Genomic DNA, 22,174 nt, shown 5'->3' on the forward strand with positions numbered 1-22,174 from the left:
CTCTCCCCCGCTCCTCTATCTCTCTCTCAAATAAAAAAATAAAATGCTAAAAAAAATTAACTCTTTCCCCTTCTAATAAGTTACCTCAGAAATGATAAGAGAAGGCCAATGAGGGGTTTACTTCCCCAACTCCATTGGGGGGTGTGTGTGTGTATAGGTAGAGACCATGAAGATGTGCTTCCAGGATGACTGATGAAATGCCACTCCATCTTTGCCTGATGCTATAATAATAACAGTGGCAAATATTCTTTTTTTTTTTTTTTGAGTATAGGTGACACACAGTGTTCCATTAATTTCAGGAGTGCAACATAGTGATTTGACAAGTCCCTATATTATGCTGTGCTCCTCACAAGCATAGCTACCATCTGTCCCCATACATCACTTTTACAATTTTATTGACCATATTCCTTAACAGTAGCAAATATTCTTGAGTACTTACTCTGTGCTAGGCACTGTGCTAAATCCCTATCACTTTTATTTCATCCCCTTAGTAACCCTACATTGTAGAAACCATCCTTCTCATCTTCCATGTGGGAAAATAAAAAATAAGAAAGCAAGTACTCCAAGTGCAAACAACTAAAAGTTGGAAGATCTGGGATTTGAAGCCAGGTCTTTAGGATTCTGGAGTCCCACACTTCTGAGCACCATGCATCCTGCCTCATTTCCTGTCTAGGCCATGTCTTAGGGTGTTTCATGTTGGAGGAGCTTTTCTTTACTTCTCGGGCACACCTCAAGACCACAGCCATGGGCCAGGGCTGGGCTTCCGAGAAACACGATAAAGTATTTATGATGCTGCTGGTGATAACTATGACCTCATCTTCCAAGACAGACCTGCTAGACTTGGACTCAGAGACCTGAGTTAGATCACTGGCTCTATCACTTATTGAGTGATGTGACCTTTCTAGGTTTCTTACCTTGGAAAATAGTGGCCAGAATAACTCCCTTATAAGTTGTGGTGAGGATGAGACAGTATGTGCATAAGCACCCACAAAAGGATACTTTTATTGTTAGTTTCTATTATTGTTCCAAGTGATGCAAAGACAATTCAGATTGCCATAAGAAGGAAGAATATAAGTCTGAGTTCATAACTGAAGAGACACCGAAGTTTCCAGAAGTTTCCAGGAACTATGACATGGAGGAACCTTGAAAACATTACACCAAATGGAAGAAGCCACTCACAAAAGGCCACATATGGAATGATTCCATTCTCGTTGCCTATTCCAGAATAGGCAAATCTATACGGACAGAAAGTATTTCATTGGTTGCCTAGGGCTGAGAGGTTTAGGGGGAATGCAGTGTGACCACTAATGGGTATGGAGTTTCTTTTGGGGGTTATACAAAGAGTCTAGTGTTGATTGTGATGATGGTTGTGTAACACTGTGAACATACTAAAAACCATTGAGTTGTATACTTTAAGTGGGTGAACTATAAGGTATTGGAATGACATACCAATAAAAAAGTTTCTGTTAAAAGTAAGTTTCTGGTATCTGTTTACTTAAAAGAAATTAAGAAATATCATAGTCAATCATGTTTATATTGAATGCATTTCTCAGGAAAAGTACTGTCTCTTTCTTAGCCATGGCACTTAGACAAAAGGATCAAAAAATCCTTCAAAAGGGGTGCCTGGGTGGCTCAGTGGGTTAAGCCTCTGCCTTCAGCTCAGGTCATAATCTCAGGGTCCTGGGATCGAGCCCCACATTGGGCTTTCTGCTCAGCGGGGAGCCTGCTTCCCCTGTCACTCCCTGCCTATCTCTCTGCCTACTTGTGCTCTCTCTCTCTCTCTCTGTCAAATAAATAAATAACATATTTTTTAAAAAAATCCGGGGCAGCTGGGTGGCTCAGTCGGTTAAGCGGTTGCCTTTGGCTCAGGTCACGATCCTGGGATCCTGGGATTGAGGCCCGTGCAGGGGTCCCAGCTCAGCAGAGAGCCTGCTTCTTGCTCTCCCTCTGCCTGCTGCTCTGCCTACTTGTGCTCTCTATCTCTGTGTCAAATAAATAAAACCTTTTAAAAAAATCCTTAAAAAGTTAATCACAAAAAAAGCTAAAGGCAAAACAAACTCAGGAAGAGAAGCTAGACGGAAAAAAGTAGAAAGCTGGAAATGAGACTGCCTGTAAGTCCACACCGAACCTGACTCATGCTCAGCAGGGCACACATTTTGAGCTGTTTGTTAAACAGTGATGGACCTGCTGTGATTCATTCACCATCTCTGGTGGGGAATCCATGTGACAAATGGCGTCCATGAAAAAGCAATTTGACCTTGTCCCACAGGCCACACAGATGTGTGCGTCTGTGTGTGGCAAAGTGCCGAGGCAAGATGCGCACAACTGGGTGCTTGTGGAATCAAACCATGGTGTCTGAATCCCAATTAACTGACCTATCCAGGTCTGGCTTTAGGTGTTTGGTCACAGCAGGTGTGAGACCTGCCAAAATATGAGAAGACGCAGAAGTAACTTGGTTATAAATGTCTTGTCTCTTGTCTCTGAGAAAAGAAAATACCTATAAAAGTGCCTGGCTCATGTTAAGCCTTTAATGGATGTTTGTGGAAAGTATTGTTGTTGGAATGAACCCAGCCATAAAAGATCTTGTCTCCCTCCCTGAGTCTTGGGTGGTGAATTTAGCGGAAAAAAAGAGTTGAACTGCTTTTTGACATATGAATAATTTTCATTTCTGGTGGTACCATTCAGTTTATAGGGTGCCCCTACGTCAATAGCTCATTTGATTTTTTAACAGCACTATAGGGGAACAGAATGCTAGACAGTAGTATATTCAGAGATGTCTGTCCGTGTTCAAGTCATGTAGCCAGGGCCAAGACCCAAGTTCAGTCCTCTTCCCAGGACATGTGAGTTGAAATTACTTGGCCTAGTTAGTCCACCTAATTTTTCAGTGTTTCAAGGGATTATATTAACCTGGCATCAAAGAGAGTGCTTTGGGTCAAACCATCACATATGGCGATGACGGGGGCTGGCCCACCAAGCTGCCATGTCTTGAAACCAAAACAAAGGAGTGAACTATGTTGAAGAGCACAGAATCCAGTGCCTGTTGGGAAGGAGCTGAACAAGGTGGTTAGGAGCACAGGTTTAGAACTACGCTCTGGCTCCATTATAATTTTGTCACCTGTAGATTTGGTATTACCATCATATAAGACTGTTGCAAGGGCTGAGTGTGCAGCTGTGTGCTGAGTATTTAACAGAGTGCTTAGTCAGTCAATGCTCATTAAAAACGGTGTTTTAATTCGTCATGTCTTTTTCTTATTTCTTTTTACTTCATCCTCTCATTGTCATCCTCCTGCCATTTGCTCAGGGAAGCATGGCGCCATGTCATAACAAGTAAGAATTCCGACCACTTGTGGGGAAGCTTAGGGAGGGACTGGGGGTCAGCTGACACCAGGGAAGATGTTCTTTATTTAGCTTAATATTGGAAAACTAAGGCCAGCAGGATCATGTTTGTTCTCCCCTTTCTCCAAATGCAATTTAACCATCTATTCCATTCTTCAGACATTTTTTCCCCCTCACTAACATTGTTGAACCTCAACCACACTTCAGATTCAAAGCCCAGGAGACTTGACCTTTCCAGACATGACCATCCACTGAGCTGGAGAGAGAAGCTTCCAGGTCACAGAAACCCTGGGTCAGAAATGACCAGGAAGATTTTGGACTGGAGGGCAGGCTGAGCTTGGGATGGACCATCTACAGAGCATGAAGGACCAGAGGACCAGGTTGTGATATGAGACATGGGATCGGTGTTTATGTGAGCTTCAAAGGCAGACCGGTGATCAGAGTCCAAGTTATCTAGCTGAACGGGAGGGCATGGCCACGGTCTGGCCTCTCTATAGGCTGAATGAGATTGGAATTCAGAGGTCTACGCAGGGCAGCAAGCACAGGCAGAGACCCAGTGCAGGTGGGTGTTCCGTGGAGGCTGAGACAATGGGCACCTGCATGGTTTCAGCATTAGCATGGAAGCAGCCAGACACAGGCTTACACTGAGAGGCTGAGACATTCGTTCAGAATCTGGAATAGGTGGGTGGGCCCCTCAACCTACCCACCGCACACTGAGGACATCCCGGCTCAGGGCCTTTACCCCCTCATCTCTGGGCAAACCCCGGCTAATAGACCTGAGTGCTTCCCCTCCAGGAAAAGCACTGGCCTTCAGAGGTTAGAGCTTACAGTGGAGGGTTCCAAAGGGACTCCCCTTAGCTCTCGAATGCCCAAGTTTATTCTTGATGTTCCTAAGGCATGAGAGGCAAATGCAAGCTGGTAAGAGCTTCAGGTTGAGAATCTTGATTTCTCCACCACTGCAGGATTTCTTGATCCATTAATCAACTCTGTCAATCACCAGAGGCTCGCGTGACCTCATGAACCATTCACCCCAGCTGCGGGTGACCTCTCTGCAGGGTCTGAAGGCCCATCCCCCTGTTTTCTGCTCAATCTTTGGTGTGCATCTGTGTAACAAGGTAAAAGACATTCACTGCCGTTTGTCCAGTTACAACCAGTACCTGCTGTAGGTGGGTGTTGATTTCAGATCTGAGCCTTGCAGGAGATGTTAATGGCATGCTATTGGGCAGAGTGGGAAGTACCATCGGAAAGATGAATTCAGAAGGCAGGAAATACTGGTTCGTAGAAGGGACATGGGGTCAGGAGCACTGTGTCAGGACTTAAGAGACCTGAATCCCAGTCTTGGCTCTACTACTGACTGTACCACAACCTGGGCTGGTCTCAGTGTTCCTGACTGTTAAATATAGCTATACTTGTGCTCACTCTCTGTCACAATGATCTGATGAAATCATACAGGGAAAAGGAGTTCAGAAATTAAAAAGTGCTTAATTCTTTCATTCAAAAGTATTTGAGAGCTGCATATTGGTTTCTAACTAAATGTAGCCGGGCAGGAGGGTAGCAAACAGAGCCGAGATCACCCGGGGATCTCTGCTATCTGGAGGGTGAGGCTGGGCCTCCCCTGGTAGGAGAGAAGGAAGCAGAGAGGGGAGCACTGGGCAGAGGAGCAGGGTCTGGAACCTGGGAGGGAAACTGAGATGGGAAGGAAGGGAGAGTTCCCTCAGGTTCAATAGGCAAAACCTATGTCCACGGAGCCACACTAGAGGAATCAGGAACCACAGTCCAGAGCCTAGAAAATGGAGGCTCAGACATTCAGAAAGGGGGGGCTGCCGAAGCACCGGGAGGTAACCCCAGTAGGTGCAGGGCGCAGGCAGTCTGAAGGGAGAACAGGCCTTTTCAACATCACCTCCCCTCCCAGACCAGGTGATCGAGATGACTCAAGAGACACAGAAGCAAGCTCTAGGTACGTGTACAACAGAGCAGTGGCGCTCCAACCAGCGTGCGTATCAGAATCACCTGGACTGTTTCTTAAGACACAGCTCACTGGACCCTACTCTCAAGTTTCTGAGTCAGTAAGTTTGGGGTAGGGCCCTTGCCCAGAGCATTTGCATGTCTAACAAGTTCCCAGGTGCAGCGCATCTGCTGGTCCGAGGGTGACACTTAGAGACTCCAGCACATTGGGGCAGGCGCTCTGAACTCCTGATGCAGGAAAGAAACAATAAGCAGAGGAAGCATGTCTGGACGGTCCTGGCAGCCTGCTGACTGCGGCAGGTGTTCTCACTTGGCTCTGACACAGGCTCAGACCCTCCCAGCAGTGACACCAGGCTGGCAGCCCTGGCCTGGGGGCTGCTGCTACTGCTTTCTCTGCCTCTGTTTAATCTTGGACAGGGATAGATCCTTGGCCGGAGCGCTCGGGGCCCTCTCTGCTTTTGCCCTGAAACTTGGGGATGCTCCGGGCAGTTTAGGACTACCCCTTATGGACACAACGCAGTTTGGGAGCATTTTTCTTTTCTGGAATGTTTGCAAGTGGGCAAACGTCTCCTGTGTCATGCTGGTTCTCTTCCCTCCTGCTCTGTCTGCCTTTCTTCAAGGCTTGCGAGAGGCTGTGATTTCCCGATTATGTATTTTCGCTTTCTGTGTCTCTTCTGCACTGGTCGTGCACCTTCAACTGGAAAAAGTTGGGTGGCCAGTTTACTCTCCATCCCTTGCACGGTCTTAGCAATGTGACGGATGATGCTGGGAGGTTCCTCTCCCTGCTCCCCTTCCTTCTGATTCCCTCTTCATTGAGACACACAGAAGCTCCTCACTCTTTAGTCACAATTTTCTCAGTGCTCTGGTGGTGGGGAGAAAGACTAAGGAGAATATAAGAAGCAAATTATTACTCAGGCTAGAGGATGGACTGCATTGGGTATAGGTGGGTCAAAAAAGTTTCTCTATTCTCTAAACAAAAAAGTTTCTCTTAACTCTGGCTGCGCGATAGACTCACCTGGGAGCTTTTTATGCTAATACTCAGGACATGAGATTCTAACTTAAGCTTATCTGGGATGGACCCTCGGCATTGGAAAATTTGCATCTCCTCGGGGTATTGTAATGTGTAGTCAAGCCTGAGATTTGCTGTTCTAAACCAATTTTTCTTAACAACACCTAGAGTGCTAAGCACAGCTGCATTTTGGTGTGACTTCCTTTTACCAACCACAAGCCACGTTAAGGAGGGCTGGAGGCCGCCCCCTGTGGGGTAGAAGTCCATGCCACAACCCTAAATTTAGACAGGTGGTGATGGGAAGCAGGTACCTCAGGAACAGGTGGGCAATATAAAAAAAAGGCCAGTTCTGAAGGCAGAAAAAAAAAAAAAAAAATCCCCGGCTGGGAGTGACAGAGGCTGGAACCAATTCAGGAACATGAGCCAAAGATTACAGTACCAAGAGAGCAAACTACCAGGGTCAAGTTATCCCAGGCCCCTGGAGCCAGCATGGGGATAAAGCTTGATTCTAGAACCAACTGTAGCATAAGTCAGGAGCTCCACATGTCCCATGTCCTGGGTGAGGGGGACCACATTCACCTAGGGTTTTCACAACCAGGCCATAAAAAAGAGGAAACCGGCAGGGTCTTGAAAACTAAAAAGGGGCGAGGAGATTGTTTGGTCTACATAATGCTCATGGACCAGCTGCATTGTTTTTGTTTTTGTCTTCACTAAACTGACCAAATGTTTCTGACATTGTACAGATCCCTGAGATAAGGAGAATGCAGACAGAACAGTCCCTTGGAGCAGCGCTCCTTAAACTTGAGTAGTGCAAATGAGTTCCCCGGGGATCTTGTTAAATTGGTGATTCTAATTCATTTGGTCTGCGGTGTGTGGGGGTGGTGGGGGGAGGTGGTGGAGGGGCCCGAGACTCTGCATTTCTCACAGTCCACCACGTGATGCTCATCTGAGGACCACTTTTGAGTAGCACGGACTTAGAGGACAGGACGGGTCTACTTTAAATGCTCTGGAGAATGACACCTGGCAGGGCCTGTGGAGTCACCATTGAAGGGGTGGTTGACACACGCTTTCCCTCTTTTCTCAGATTAAGGGGGTCTGTTGCTTTTGCACAAGGGTCCCACTCGGTGAGTGAGGTAACTTCCAGAAGAACTAAGTACAAGGACAGCATCACGCCGTAAACAATGTTTCACGTCATGTACTTTCCTTCCCCCTGCCCTGTGCCATCGGGAAGGCCGACGTTCCACAGAGTGAACCAGGCTTCAGCTGACCTAGGGAAGCAAGAACCACAAATAAGTAACCTGTTACCTGGGAACAGAGCAGCAATTCTTTCGTAAATGAATGTCAATGAGGTATAATTTTCTGCTGGAGCAGAATTCCTACACCTGACAGTATTCTTAATATACTTTAATTAAGAGGTTAATGTGTTGTAGAAATTGCTTTTCTCTGAAGCCACCTGAAATCAATTTAAACTCAATTACAAGTGGTTAGCTATTGTTTATGTGGTTAAAGATTAGAGAATACATTTTTGCTTGTCAGGAGTCATCCAAGCAAATTTTGAATGTCATGATCAGAGGAGAGTCTGAATAGTTGAGTGCTCTTTAATGGGCATAGAGAAACCATTAGAAAATATAATCAGTCATATTTGATGACTTGACCTTGGGACTCAGCTAGAAAAGGGTCTAATCATTTCTGTCCCTTAAGTGCCACCAGGATTGCTCTGCTGAAATTAATTGATCATTACGTGCTTTCTGAGAGCCTAATATACCCTATTTGATGGAATATAAATTGCAAAAATAATCTGTAAATTATATAACAAGCTTCAGAATACATTTGCCCTCTGTCTCTCTAGCACAGATTAAATCTGACAGCTAGTTTCAAAATGATCAAAATTGCTTAACTCCTCCAATAGTTTGGAATGCCTGAGCTCTACAAAGAAAAAAAAAAATCTATTGCCTGGCGTGCGCCCAGTATATAAATTTGAATTACAATCCATTTTCCATCAGTAAAATGTAGAGATAAAAAGAGGTCTGAGAAGGTTTTCTGGGGCCTGAATGCATTATTTTATTCAATTGCCTAGTAAGGTACTTAGCTGCTATTAAAAATTTGGATGCATGTCAGAGAGAAGGGAGCAGTTTTGAATCCTATCCACTTCCGCGTGAAGTATATGAAAGAATTACATGCCTCTAATAGGCCAGCCAGCTTGCTAATGTGATATCCCATAGTCTGGTTGAACGGTACACAATGACAGCACACTCCGCTGATTATCGGTGGGTTAAAGGTCTCTTGTCATCCTTTCAGGTGTCAAAATGATGAATCCAATTACCTCCTCTGTTTATGTGTATTCTTCTGGGATCAAGACATTCTGCCATTATTGTGTACACATTCCATGACATTTCGGTTAAAGTTGCAGAAAGTCTTTCTCTAGAACTCTTCCCCTCCAGGGAATTACTTTAAAATTTTTCCTTTGGGTTGACACTTTTCATATTTGAAACAAGCCTTCCAGGATTTTCTTCCATAAATGTTGAATGGTTAACTATTGAGGAGAAGACCATCTGTTCCTCCTAATTGACATAATGAGGGAAGACCACATTTTTGGAACCTGGGGGAAAATAAAACAAACCACCAACAACGTGTGATGACGTGGGCTCAGAGTAGAGTTTAGCAGAAGAGACTGGGGCAGCGCTTCAGATGCCAGGCCCGTGGGAGGTTTTCTGGGAACTGGACCTTGGAAAGCTAACATGTCTTGGGAGTTGAGTGAGGGGGGTAGGGTGAAGCTCAGCTCTGGGGACCAAGTTTATTACATCAGGACTCTGGGTCAGACTACAGGGGTTCAGATCCCAGCTCTGTCACTTACTAACTGTGAGCCTTTGGGAAGTCTTCTTAGTGTCTTTAAAACCTCAGTTTCCCCAACTGTAAAATGAGGACACTAATGAAGATGAAATGCAGGAGTGTGTACAACACTTGGGAGAGTGTCAGGCATGCACGCTTACTAAGTTAAGTAATTAAGCAGAGCGTAAAGTGATTCGGCGTCTCTCTTTTCTGAGTCCTAGTCAAGGGTACATGATTTGAGACAGAATTTTATTTTCCTGGCTTGTGAAATTTTTGATATACAAAGTCTTCCAAAGATACCCAAATGAAGCTGCCTCTGATTTTTCATTTCACAGGTACATTTATGACAACTCCTCCTGGAATGAGAGTGGAATGGAGCCTGGAACAGTCCTCAGGACAAGCTCTGCCCTGGGGATGGGGTGGGGGACAGTGTGCTAGTCTCAGTTCCTCCACAAAGCAGCTGTGTGAGAGTGAGAGCAAGAAGTCCCTCCTTCTCTGGGCTAAGTTTATTTGTGTAACGTGACAGGGTTAAACAGATAACTGTTAAGATGGTTTAGAGCACTGAGATTCCGTGATTCTCTATTGCCAGCCATCTCTAGAACGTTCTGTTTTCCACACCTAGGCCTCCCTGATCAGAGGGTGGGCACAGACAGGGAACATGGCATTGCAGTGACCCCGTATCCGTGGCTTTCAGCTTCATGCTGCTTGACCTCTCTGTTCATGGTCCCACGTGGGTGGTCCTGCGTGGGGGGCCATTCACTGCGACGTGGGTATACAGCCTTTAAAAATCATGTCTCCTTAAAATAAAAAAATTAAAAAAAAATCATGTCTCCTTTTGAGAAATACAAAACAAAAATTCCCCATTTCCTGAATTCATTTCATCCTGGGAGATGCTGATAAGCCTCCTTCATAACCCCCAACCCACCTTCCCCCACTTTATGATTTGAGGCATATCTGCTCTGTCCCACCTCATCCCACCCTTCCGCAAACATCCACCCTCAGCAGAGGTCATAAAAGGGAACCCCAAGGGCCAGAATCAACCCACAGATGATATTACTCGTCCCCACAGAAAGGATTTCCACAATTGGAATTAGTTCCCAGCATTGAAAAACCAGAAGATGTCACATAAAACCCAGCTTTCCAACTTCTTTTGGGAAAAAAAAAAAAAAAAAACCAAAGAGGAAAATATGACCAGAATTTCCTCTAGAAGGATGCCCCGGTTCTTACAGCACAGGGGGAAGAGTCTGGCCAGGAAGTGAAAAGGGCGACACCCTGATTCTTCACTTGGGAGTGTCTCAGCAGCAAATTGAGAGATGTCCCCTGGAGCCTCTTTGAACTGGCCCGGGACCAGCAAGTTAACCAGTCACCCTGAGACCCTTGGTGCAGAGGGGCCTCCTGGGAGAGCCTCAGTCCTGCCCCGAGGATTGCTTCTCTCCAAGTTGCCCACCCAGCCCTCTAGTCCTTTGAGTCCTTTGGGTCTGTGCCCCTCCCATGGGTTCATACCTTTAAGAGTTTCAGTTCTTCAAGATTCAATCCTTGTGAACATGCAAATCCCTCAAACAGGATCTGCACCTTGAGATTTAAATAAGTTATACATCACTATGCAAAAGGCTCTGATGGTCTGTTTTGCTAGGAACAGAGAGGAGAGGCCTTGGGGACCAAGAAGTTCTAGGCTGGGCCCCAGGGTTAAAGTCACAATCTGGAAAAGATGCAAGAGCAGGTGGGGGTGGGACAAAGGCCTGACATCTTCCAGGAATCTCCCTGGACTGGTGGTTCTGAAAGTTAGCACTGCGCAGGGTGAGCTAGGGAGCGGCATGGCTGTCTCTCAATGGAGGGTTCTTCCTCTTGCCTCCACACATCCTCTTGGGAGGCTTGGTGCTCCTAGCCATCTGCTGTCTGTAGGAGGACAAAAATTCCTCTGGGGCAAGAGAACCGTGGAGAGCAGGTCTGGAACAATCTCACTGCAACTAATTTTAGGGCTGGAACGCATGTAAATAGCATGCTGCCTCTGCACCTGATTTTCCTCGGATGCTAAACTGCCTCCCAGCCCTGAAGTTCGGTAGTTCTGGTTTCCTTTGCTATCTCGCAAGAGCTGTGACTTTGGGCCCCGGTGAGGGTTCATCGCTGGTGTAAACCTACCTTTGACTTCACGTGGCACTCCACGGCTTGTTTGTCAGTCAGGTCACAGGTGAGTCCTGTTGAAAGCAATCCTGCAGAAATTGTACCCTAGAGAAGGTTTGGGTTAGAACCCCAGCATCACTACATCAAAACTAGTGAGGACAATGCCACCGGTGGCTCACGTCAACCCGGCAGATGCAGTTCAATGTGCCAGGCAGTGACTGACCTCAGAAAGAGTCAAAGGCCATGAAATCAGTATCTACATAGTAACTTCAGTACAATATTGAGCATTACCTTGAGTTGAGTCATTCATTTGAGAACCCGGTTACTGAACCGAACGAGAGAACAGATGCCCACACCCCACACGTGCCGACAAAAGGAAATTCCGGCCGAGGAGATAATCTCCATTGATTTAGTCATACAATGAAAGGTTTCACTCCTGTGCGAAATCCTTTAACAGGCAAAGGTTTTCTGCTTTGTACTCTAAAAGCTCTAACTCCATTTCCCTAGAAATAGCAAGTGTACTATGTCACATTAAATTCCCTCTCTGTCAGCTGAATTGTCTGGCATGGAATTTTTGGATTGAATCATTTTTTCTAAAAAGGCAAAAAAAAAAATCATTTGCTTTTTCTCTCCATAATTCTTTTGTTCATTCATTGGGTACTTCATCCAAATCCTATTGAAGGATGAAATGTGGCTTATGCGGCATGTGGATGTGATAGGAGGCTTGGGTGATCCACGAAAACTGTTGGAATATTTTTAGAAAAATAGTTGAAAACACAAGTTCTGTCATCTTGTCGTTATGCAACTATCCTATTTGTATAGTCTCCTCCAACCTTTTGTATATACATTTATGTGGTTGTAATAAAAATTAACACAGTTTTTTTTTTCCTACTATTCGTTTAACACTCTAAACTTGTTCCATAGGCTTCGTTTTTTAATGACTGGATAATAATCCATCAAATGAGTATTCCTTTGTGGTAGATTGCTTCTAATTCTTCACCTCTCCCTGTTTCTACATCCCTTGCAATGTGATTTTGTAGCTCCTTCCATCAGGGGATAAAGTTTCTTTTCCAGCCCCTGGAATATGGTCTGGTCTTATGACTTGCTCTGGCCAAAGGAGTGTGGCAGAAGTGATGGGGTGCAGACTTCAAGCTTGCACCTCAAGAAGATTTTTGTCCTTCTATGTGCCTTCTTGGAACCCTGCTGTAGACCATTGTCATGAGAAAAATCCCAAGCCACCCTGCTAGAGACTGGAAACCCATGTGGTGGGGGGACCTGTCATCCCACCTGTCATAGCCAAGCCTTCCTAGACCAATGGGCTTCCAGTTGATCTGTCAGCTGACCAGTGTCATGAAGGAGTCCAGCTGAGACAGGGAGAAATCCTCTGCTGATCTGTAGCCTACGATGTAAGAGCAAATGCCTATTTTTTTAAGTCAAAGGGTTTTGGGGTGGTTTGACATGCAGCAATAACCAAGCCTTAATTCTCAATACCCATTTTCTTGTTTATGTAGGTGTTTCCAGGATTTTCTTAATTATAAAACAATGCTGTGATGAGCATTTTGGTGCAAGTGGAGAGTGTGTTTCTCTGAGGATTTTCGTTTTGTTTAAGGAAGCTGGCAATTAGATTTTATCTCCTCCAGCCCTTACCAAAATACCATATTATTGAAATTCTGGGGTTGACTATAAAATTATCACTGTCAAGCAAAATCGAAGCTCTTATATTACGTAATGGCTTTATATGTCCTTATGCAGAGCAATGACAATGGATTTTCCTCATGGAAACATATGACACCTGATCCTACCCCACCTCAAACCAGGTGAGTCATAAAAATGTCAGAAGCTCATAGAAACTTCAGTTTCATCTGGGTAAACCCTGAGCATACTGACTCCTTTCAGATGGTTCTAAATCATAACAAATGTTCTTTTCTTTTCCATTTTTTCTTTCCTTTTTTTTTTTTTTTTTAACCAACCCATTTTTTCCTCCTCTAGAGAAACTCTGATTACCCCTAAAGTTTGGCACCCTCCTGAACGTGCCAAACCTCTTGCTGAACAAGCTGTGACCTCTTGGGTTGTAGGTTGACTGGGGCTCTCTACCAAGTCATTTGTTTAAATGAAAAATCATTCTACTTAATGACTGCTTCGTGTAAACTGAAATAGTCCCACTATAAAAGCAATAATCATTGCTTCATTGGATATGTATATGGGTCTTGCCCAGCAATGGTCTATATTATGGTCAAAAGTCAATCTGAGATGATTGATATTTGAGAAGAGTTGTCTAGGAAAATACTGGCCATCAAAGATCCAGCTTTTTATAAATCAGATCACCAGAAATCAATACAGCCTTGTTATTTATTTTAGTTCCCTTGGTTCACCATCATTATTATTGTCATTTTTGGTGCTGTTATTGAGATCTTGTTAAGAAAAGAAAAGCTAATGAAAGATGTTTTTAGAACTTTGGAAATCTTGTCCTGGATGACACTGTCATTTCTGTTTTTTGTTCGGTTATTATTATTTTTTTTAACCATTTCTTACATGGCAAACCAGACAATACGTTAGATTTGGAAGCTGTCTTATACTATCTCTCCTTTGGTAAATTGTTCCATGTCCTTTCATTAGCTATGGAGAATTAGAGTCATCCTGCTGCCCTCTCTCTTTGACCAGCAACAAGTTCAACTGCAGTATGCATCTTTGCCTGGATCATCCTATAACACTTCTCCTCCCTCCATTTTCCCTTCATGGCTCACCTACTATTTTAATTTTTATTACAATGGTTCTATTGTATTTGCATACATTTGCAAGCTCCTTTGACTACTTTTTGGTAATATTCCTGTCCCCTCCTGACTACATAGGCCTCCAGAAGTCTTACTCATTCTGATCACTTGCCTTACCAGAAAATTAGAACTATTGTCACGGAGTATTAGAACCACCTGGCCTTTGGCTCCTTGTGCGGAGACATGGAAACTCAGATGGCCTGCCTACCTGAAGGGTGATCACTGAGGCCGAAGGTAACAGAGCCAGCTCTAGGATGGAGACACTGACTCAGGTTCTCTTTGAACTAGATACATATGTCCAATATTCTTGCTAAAAATGAGAAAAGTACCCCCAGTAACATTTCACTCACCACAAGTCTTCATGATCAAGACAAAGACCACCCCCCTTTTTTTTCCTGTGTCTGTAAAAATTACATTTTCCAAGCATTTCTGGCTTCTCCTTTCTTACCCAAATCTACATCAAGTCCAAGAGGTTGGTGAGTTAAGCCCCAATTTTACAGTGTTCTTATCCACTTATATAATTTGAGTTTCTTGAGCCAGACCCACTAAAAAGCCAAGAGTCTGGGTTATCCAGCACAAGATTCTCCTCCGTACCTAGTCATCCTGAAAGTCTAGACTAAAATATTTATAAATCTTTCATATTTTCCTGGGGGGTCACTTGCACCTCTCTCTGAATGGAGGGAAAAAAAAAAAAAACCCACAAGGGCCTGCCTCCCTCTCCCCGAGCAGCTGAAGCCTCAGGTTAGCATCATGGGCTACGAATGGCCATCAGCCCCCTCTGCTCCAGGTATGACCCCCTCCGCCCGCTCCCTGCCTTCTCAGGACCCTTCCTGCACAGCAGTGTCCCAGGAGGTCTAGGGCCCTTAATATGCCCCTGAGCTCTGCTGGGATGAACCACTTCAGTGATCGTGTGCAGCTAGACTTGACTTGAAACTGGATCCTGGGTATAGGAGCTACCATCGTATAATAAAATTGGATTTCATATTTCATAAATATGAAAGAAAATATTTCATAAATAATCATCTAAAGTAATAGTTCATAAATAATCATCTCACATGTCTTTATTAAATATGGACTTAGCTGAACTTAAGAATTTTGTAAAAAGCATCAATAATTAGCACTGAACACTGAAAAACTTAAAAATTATTTTTTGGAACCTGCATTTTTTTTCTTAAAGGAATGCCTAGTGAACTGTCTTGAATCAGATACATGCACAATGTGTTTTACTGAAAGAAACAAAAATCTCAAAGTGTTCTTGGAAACAGATGGATTAGTCAGTCCCCACCTTTTTGCTGTTTCAGGATCAGGAATGTTGCTGTTAATAAAGCTTCTGTCTTCTCAGGACTGCCTTCACTTTCCCTTTCAAAAGGTTTTTCCTTTCCTGTGTAAACAGAGAATGAATGTGTGTATGTAGTCTTGGTGGGAGAGAGTCAAAGTCAGGATTTTGTCCCAAGGCTATGGGGAAGGGCCAGGATATTGCTCTGGGGTCATATGTCATCTAAAATCATGGACACTTAATTTAAGTAATAATAAAAATGATAATGCTGTTATTGGTTAACATTTATTGAAGTCCCATTATAGGCGGTAAATTAATCTGCCTCTTTCTTTTTAGACTTAGTTATCCCCGCACTTACTAATGCACATAATGAACATTTAGTGAATCACCTAAGATAGGTGTTTGATTAGATTCATTCATTTATTGATACCTTCTGTGAGCTGAGCAGTGATCTATATGTTGAAGGTACAGCACTGAATATAAAAATCCCTGTTCTCTGGGGTGCCTGGGTGGTTCGTTCGTTAAGCAGCTGCCTTTGGCTCAGGTCATGATCTCAAGGTCCTCACCATTGGGCTCCTTGCTCAGGGGGGAGCCTGCTTCTCCCTCTCCTCTGATGCTCCCCCTGCTTGTGTGCTCTCTCGCTCTCAAATAAATAAATAAAACCTTAAGAAAAAATTCTTGTTCTCAAAAAGCTTACATTCTATGGGGAGAGGGACAGACAATAGGCAAATCTATTTGTCAGGTAATAATAATAAGTGCCACAAAGGAAAAAAAAAATGCAATGAAGAATGTCAGCAATAGAAGCAGAGAAGAAAGGATTTTTTTTTTTTTAAGTTTATGAAGGTGGTCAGAGAGAGGATAAATATACATTTTTGTTTTGAGATTTCGAAATTGTTCAAATTTTCTTCCTCCCATAGAACAAATTCAGATAATCTAAAATCCCTTGAGTGAAGCAATTCCAAAATTGGATTCTCACTTGCTAAAAGCTCCCTTGTCATGCATTTGCACACCTGTAGAGATGGACCTGGGGAAGGCAAATAATCTAAGGGAGCATGAGCATCTGACCCTGGAGGTCACCTTGTCCTTAACTTGTAAAACACCATTTGCAGCCAGTCTGACGTCAATCAGCAAGGGTTGACAGATGATTCATCTGTGTTCGTACCATTGTTGGTTCCTGTTATTGTTTTTCTCCTCACATTTTAGTTAATCATTTGTTTGAGTTAGGTTAAACACTCACGTGCTTTATTAGGCCTTTTCCTACAGTTCCATCCGGCCAAACCCTTGGTGAAAATGTAGATGTGGGTGATACAAAATCCCTGTCCTTTTCCTGAGGGAGTCAGCACACTGGCAGGAGAGGCCAGAATGAATGAATCCCGTTTGTAAAACAATATTGTAAAACAATATCATGACTATCCATAATAATGGGCCACTCTTCACACAAGCAAGCTCACGGTGAAGGTCCTCTTTCCACTCTGAAATTACTGGAAAGTTTCTTTTTGAAATTATTTTGTAATTGACATATAATTGACATATAACATGTTAGTTTCAGGCATACAGTATAATGATTGGGTATTTGTATACACTGTGAAATGATCGCCACAATGAGTCTCGTTAACGTCGGTCCCCACACAAAGTTACAAAACACTGTTTTTTCTTGGGATGAGAATTTCTAAAGTTCACTCTCTTAGCAACCTTCCAATACGCAATACCATATTATTGACCACAGTCACCCCGCTGTGCAGGACACCCCTATGAAGTATTTCTTTTATAATCGGAATTTGTGCCTCTTAACCTCCTTCACTGGCTTTACCCTCACTTGCCACCATTCTGTTCTCTGTATCTATGAGTTTTGTTTTATTTGTTTCTTTTTTAGATTCCACACGTTAAGTGTAATCATACAGTATTTGTCTTTGTGTGACTTATTTCAAGTAGCATAATACGCTCTAGGTCCATCCGTGTCACAACAAATGGCAAGATTTTGTTCTTTTTCATGGCTGAGCAGCAAAGTTTAAAATAATTCCATAATGAGCCATTGACCTGAATCCACAACATCAAATAACAAGGGCAGGGAGGGCAACGAGGATTTAAGGATAAACACAGGAAGGACAGAGACCAGACTCCACCAGGATTTCAAACACCCAGATCTGCTTACGAAGTACATTCTAACTGAAGTTTCTGAGTCAAAAGTCACTCCTAAGATATGCAGACATGAAGGGAAGAGCTTAATAATACTGTCCCACTTCCTAGCCAGAGGGAGGCCCTGTCAGACTCCAGTAGGTCTTCAGCAAGTCCTGCTTTCTTACCTTTTTTTTTTTTTTTTTTTTTTAAATATCCCCCTTCTTAGCTTTACAGCAAACAGGACAGACACTCTGGACCTGACTGGCTCTGTCTAGATTGGGAAGCCTTCTTCCTACCCACTTGTCAGAGGCTCTTTGTCTTCAAACACAGAAGGAGGTAGAGCTCACTACTATCAGCATACTTGTGCTCAGGCTCTAAATGAAACTTTAGACCAGAGTAGGGTCTTTCAAAGTTGGGTTGAGCCCAGGCTGGGCCCTGCTAGCAGAACCTACTAATGACTTGCTGGTAACCACCCAAGTCTGAGAAGCCTACAAAATGCTGGAAACAGGGTTTTGGAAATGAAAAAGAAGTTTCTTCTCTTAGTTCATCTCATCACCATCTGGCTAGCTTTTACAATCCTTATTGCACTATGATTAATTTTTTATGCCATAGACTTCTGCTAATTAATTGTAATTACCAAGAACAGGAAATTTCAGCGTGACCAGATCATGTTTACTCAGAATGGCAGAGTTGGAGAACTGTCCTTTAAGAGATGTTCTTGGGATTGTCTGATTTTAAGAGCTGGGTGGATCCTTGGAAATCAGCTGGTTCCGACAGTTTACTAGCACCTGAGCAAACCTGTGTGAGTTAGCCCAGGTCTTGTGGCTGCTCGGCAGCAAAGAGGGGAAGAAAACACCAGCTTCCACCACCTCTAGGCCAGGGGTGTTTGTACCAGGCTCTGCCTCCTTAAGAACTAGTTCGAACCAGAAGCAGCCACTCCCCTCTCCGTTTGGGTGGATTCGTCAAATCCAGGATGGAATTTGGTCAAAATGCCTCATTGCATCATCACGCCACTTTGAAACTCCAAGTTCTTTGGACATAGAGTTCTTGTCTGTGTGATGTGAACCAATAAATCCTCTGGAAAAAAATCAGTCCAAACACTTGGCTGGTGTTTTGGAGGAAAAAATAAATGGGGGTGATTGAATTTTAAAAAATTGAATTAAGCAGCTGTGTTTGGATCCTATGGGCACTCATATTAGATCTAGACAGGCTTGTCCAAAGCTGGGGTTGGGTCACAGAATTGTATGGAAATTGCACTGTGATTGTCAAAGCAATGCAGGACATGTCAGTGCCCCACAGCTATCCAGAGTGATGGGCTAAGCTCTGGGTTTTAGTCCAGTGATTTTTTTTTTTTAATTTATTTATTTGTTAGAGAGAGCGAGCGAGTGAGCACAGGCAGACAGAGTGGTAGGCAGAGGCAGAGGGAGAAGCAGGCTCCCCGCCGAGCAAGGAGCCCGATGTGGGACTCGATCCCAGGACGCTGGGATCATGACCTGAGCCGAAGGCAGCTGCTTAACCAACTGAGCCACCCAGGTGTCCCGAGTCCAGTGATTTTTAAACTGCCAAGCTACATTTCACTTTGGAAGAATAGAATTTTTTTAAATGAGATTTTTGTGTGTAATCTATGCCCATAAGAGAGCTAAGGGCAATATTCCCTGTTTAAAATGACAAATTTCCCCTTTCTAAAAATAATAAATGAGAAAAATCTTATTGTCTTAATGAACTAAGGTTTGAAATTGTGAGTTCTAGGAGTCAGTGTTCATTTTAAGGCATCGTCAGCACCAAATTCATTTTTGCCTGTGGATTTACTGGCTCTGTAAGCTACTCGTCTGGTGTACCATGACCTGGCTTACGGGAAAAACAAATGTAACAGCGACTCTTAGCTCGTGTGCTTCATAAAGGTAGGAGCTATGTCTTAATTCTCCATTTTGAACCCATCCCTACCTGAAATGACACCTACTGCCCGACTTCAACAAAGGAGAATGGGTTGGATTAGGAGGTAAGGAGTTTGTACCCGAAGAGGGTGACTAGTGGTGGTCCACTGGGGAGCTCAGAGCAAGGGGGGGGGGGGGAATGTGGCCGTGCCCAGGAGCTCAGTGGGATACTCTTAACAGTCACATGGGGGATGAACTAGAACCGAATGCACTGGCTTGCTTCATACAGACTCTTTCTCCTTGTGGCAGATTTTAATTAAAGGTATTCTCTCATCCATATGGTTGTCAGGACAGGGACATTTTTCAGTTCTTCCTTGGGCCTTGTTCTCAGCTTTCAGCTGGTGACAAAGACGCTTCTCTCTCTTGTGGCCCCTCGGCCTCTCCATAGACCACCGTCTTGACTCACGTCTTCATTTTCTTTCACCTGGACCCTTGCAATAACCCTCTAACTAAATATACCTGTCTCGGGTCTGGTCAATGAACTCACCTACTTCAAAGTCTTTAACAGCTCCCTACTGTCTGTAGGTTAAATTTCACGTTCTTCCACAAGACATCAAAGGCCATGCTTTTCCTTCACCTCCACTGTCCCACCTCACATGAAACTTCCTTTGCCTCCGTGGAGAACATGGCTGTCTTTGGGACTTCGGCTCCTTTGCTTGTGTTACCCTTCCACCTGCAACATCCTTGCACACTCTCTGCCTTTTGTGTCTGTCTTTTGTGTCCCATAGACAGCACTCCCCATCGGAGAAGGCGCTGTGTCCCTTTGGGTCACTATTTTATTCCGAGAGTGTAGTCCAGTCCAGCACAAAATAGGCATCCAATAAATAGTTGTTGAATGGATGAAAAAACTTAAAAGGCTGGTAAATATGATTTACATTGAGTTAAAAACCAAATCTATTTTCAGTACTAGGAGACAGTTTACCTAGACCGAGCTTGCTCGGTGCAGTTCGGCATTATAATAGCAGGAAACACAAAGAGCCATAAGACATTGTCTCTATACTTCAGGGAGTCAGTCTGAAATAATCAGTGCTGGCAGGAAATATGAAAACCCTCAGAAGAAGGGAACTGACTCCAACAGGGAAAGCCTAGTGGTGGTCTCCTTACAGGATTCCCTACCTGTGATTTCTTCCCTCCTCAATCCAATCTGCACATGTTTCTCGGATTCATTCTCTCAGGTGCCCTTTTGGACATGTCTGCCCTCATCTTAAAAGCCAAATGTCCTGTGAGCCTTGCTACCTGCTGATAAAAGTCCAAACAACTCAGTAAAGACATAGGTTCTCCCCAAAGGCTCCTCCAGTCTTTGGCTGTTGGGACCTGCTTTTGTGGGATTCTGTCTCATTCCGGGGGGGCTTTGGTGGAACACTCCACCAGACTGGGTTGGTCCATTCCTGAAAGGATGCTAAGAGCCATGGCAAACCAAGGCTGCAATACCATCCAGCAATACTGTCCTACTTCACACACCAGTGCTGGTGTGTAACACCTTGTTTGTCCGGGTCCTAGGAGGCAGGTCTCAGTGTCCTAGACCAAACTCTTTTATTTCTTATGACCCTCTAGTTGTGCAAACAGCCCCCCCCCCCCAGGATATCTCAGGACTCTTCTGCCTGCAGGAACCTTGGGGAATATAACTGGGATTCTCTCTGCTGGCCTCTCCCAGACTTAGAGTCAGGATCCCCTGCAGATACTTCTTAGCTTCCCTCCCATGCCTTCCCAAGTCTGTTGCGTCCCTCCTGCTTTCCTCCATCCACCCTAAAGATTCTCTCATCTAAAGCTGTGAGACTCACCCAGGAAGTTGCTAAAATTCAGATTTCTGAGCCTTATCTTTGCCAGCTATGCATTTTGAATAAACATTCTGGATGGTCTTGACGCAAAGGGGGTCACTGTCTACACTTTGACCGACACCCAGAGTACGGTCACCAACAGTTCTTCTGCATATGTTCATTCATTCATTCATTCCATCCATCCATTCATTTATTGACTCATCTATGCAGTCGCAAACATAGGCATTTTTTTCCTATAGTCGAGCTTTTATAACAAGAATTACATATGAAAGGATCAATTAATTAAGAACAATGGGTTACATCTGCTGTTAATAGTTATAAACAGTTATCTTGTAAAACCATCCAGGAATCATCCCTCCTTAAGGGAAAAAAATGCCAGAGTCTCCTCCGCACAGCTGCTTGAAGAAGCAGTGTGATTTACTTGGCCCATCGGTGGATGATAAGAACATAGAAGAAATCTGCCCTTACGTAGTAAGAAGAAAAGAAATGCCTCAGTTAAGGGAGATGGATGGACTTGCGCAATGATGTGTAGTTTTTTCAAAGTAATTCTTATATATGTTCTTAGTTCCAAAAGGAAAATAATAACTTCATAGTTGTGCATCTGGAAATTTAGCCCCTAAGACCCTAATATGGGTTTTGCTAACAAAGTATTGGTCACGAACACTACTGTCAAAGGATTGAGAACAAATTGTATTGGTTCATTTAGCCTACTAAGTTCCAATTGATATGGTGGGGCACAGTGATAGACTCACAAATGGCACTTACCTTCCTGGCTTCAAGGCGTTGGTCAGGGTTTAGTGGGTAGTGACATCTGAAGATCACATTTTCCCAAATTCAAGGTGAGGGGCCATGATATCGTATAGGGCCCCAAAATTTGCAATGTGAGTTTATTCCTAAAATGTCTGGATGTATGTGCCTCTTTCCACATAAATTTACAACTTCAGCCAGACTGATCTATTCATCAGCCCCTAACCTTGCCCCATACCTCCCAGTGGCTTCTCTTCAGTTCATGCAATTTTCCATTCTCGGAATACCCT

The sequence above is a fragment of the Martes martes genome (genome assembly GCF_963455335.1).
Source record: "Martes martes genome assembly, chromosome: 3".
Taxonomy (NCBI): domain Eukaryota; kingdom Metazoa; phylum Chordata; class Mammalia; order Carnivora; family Mustelidae; genus Martes; species Martes martes.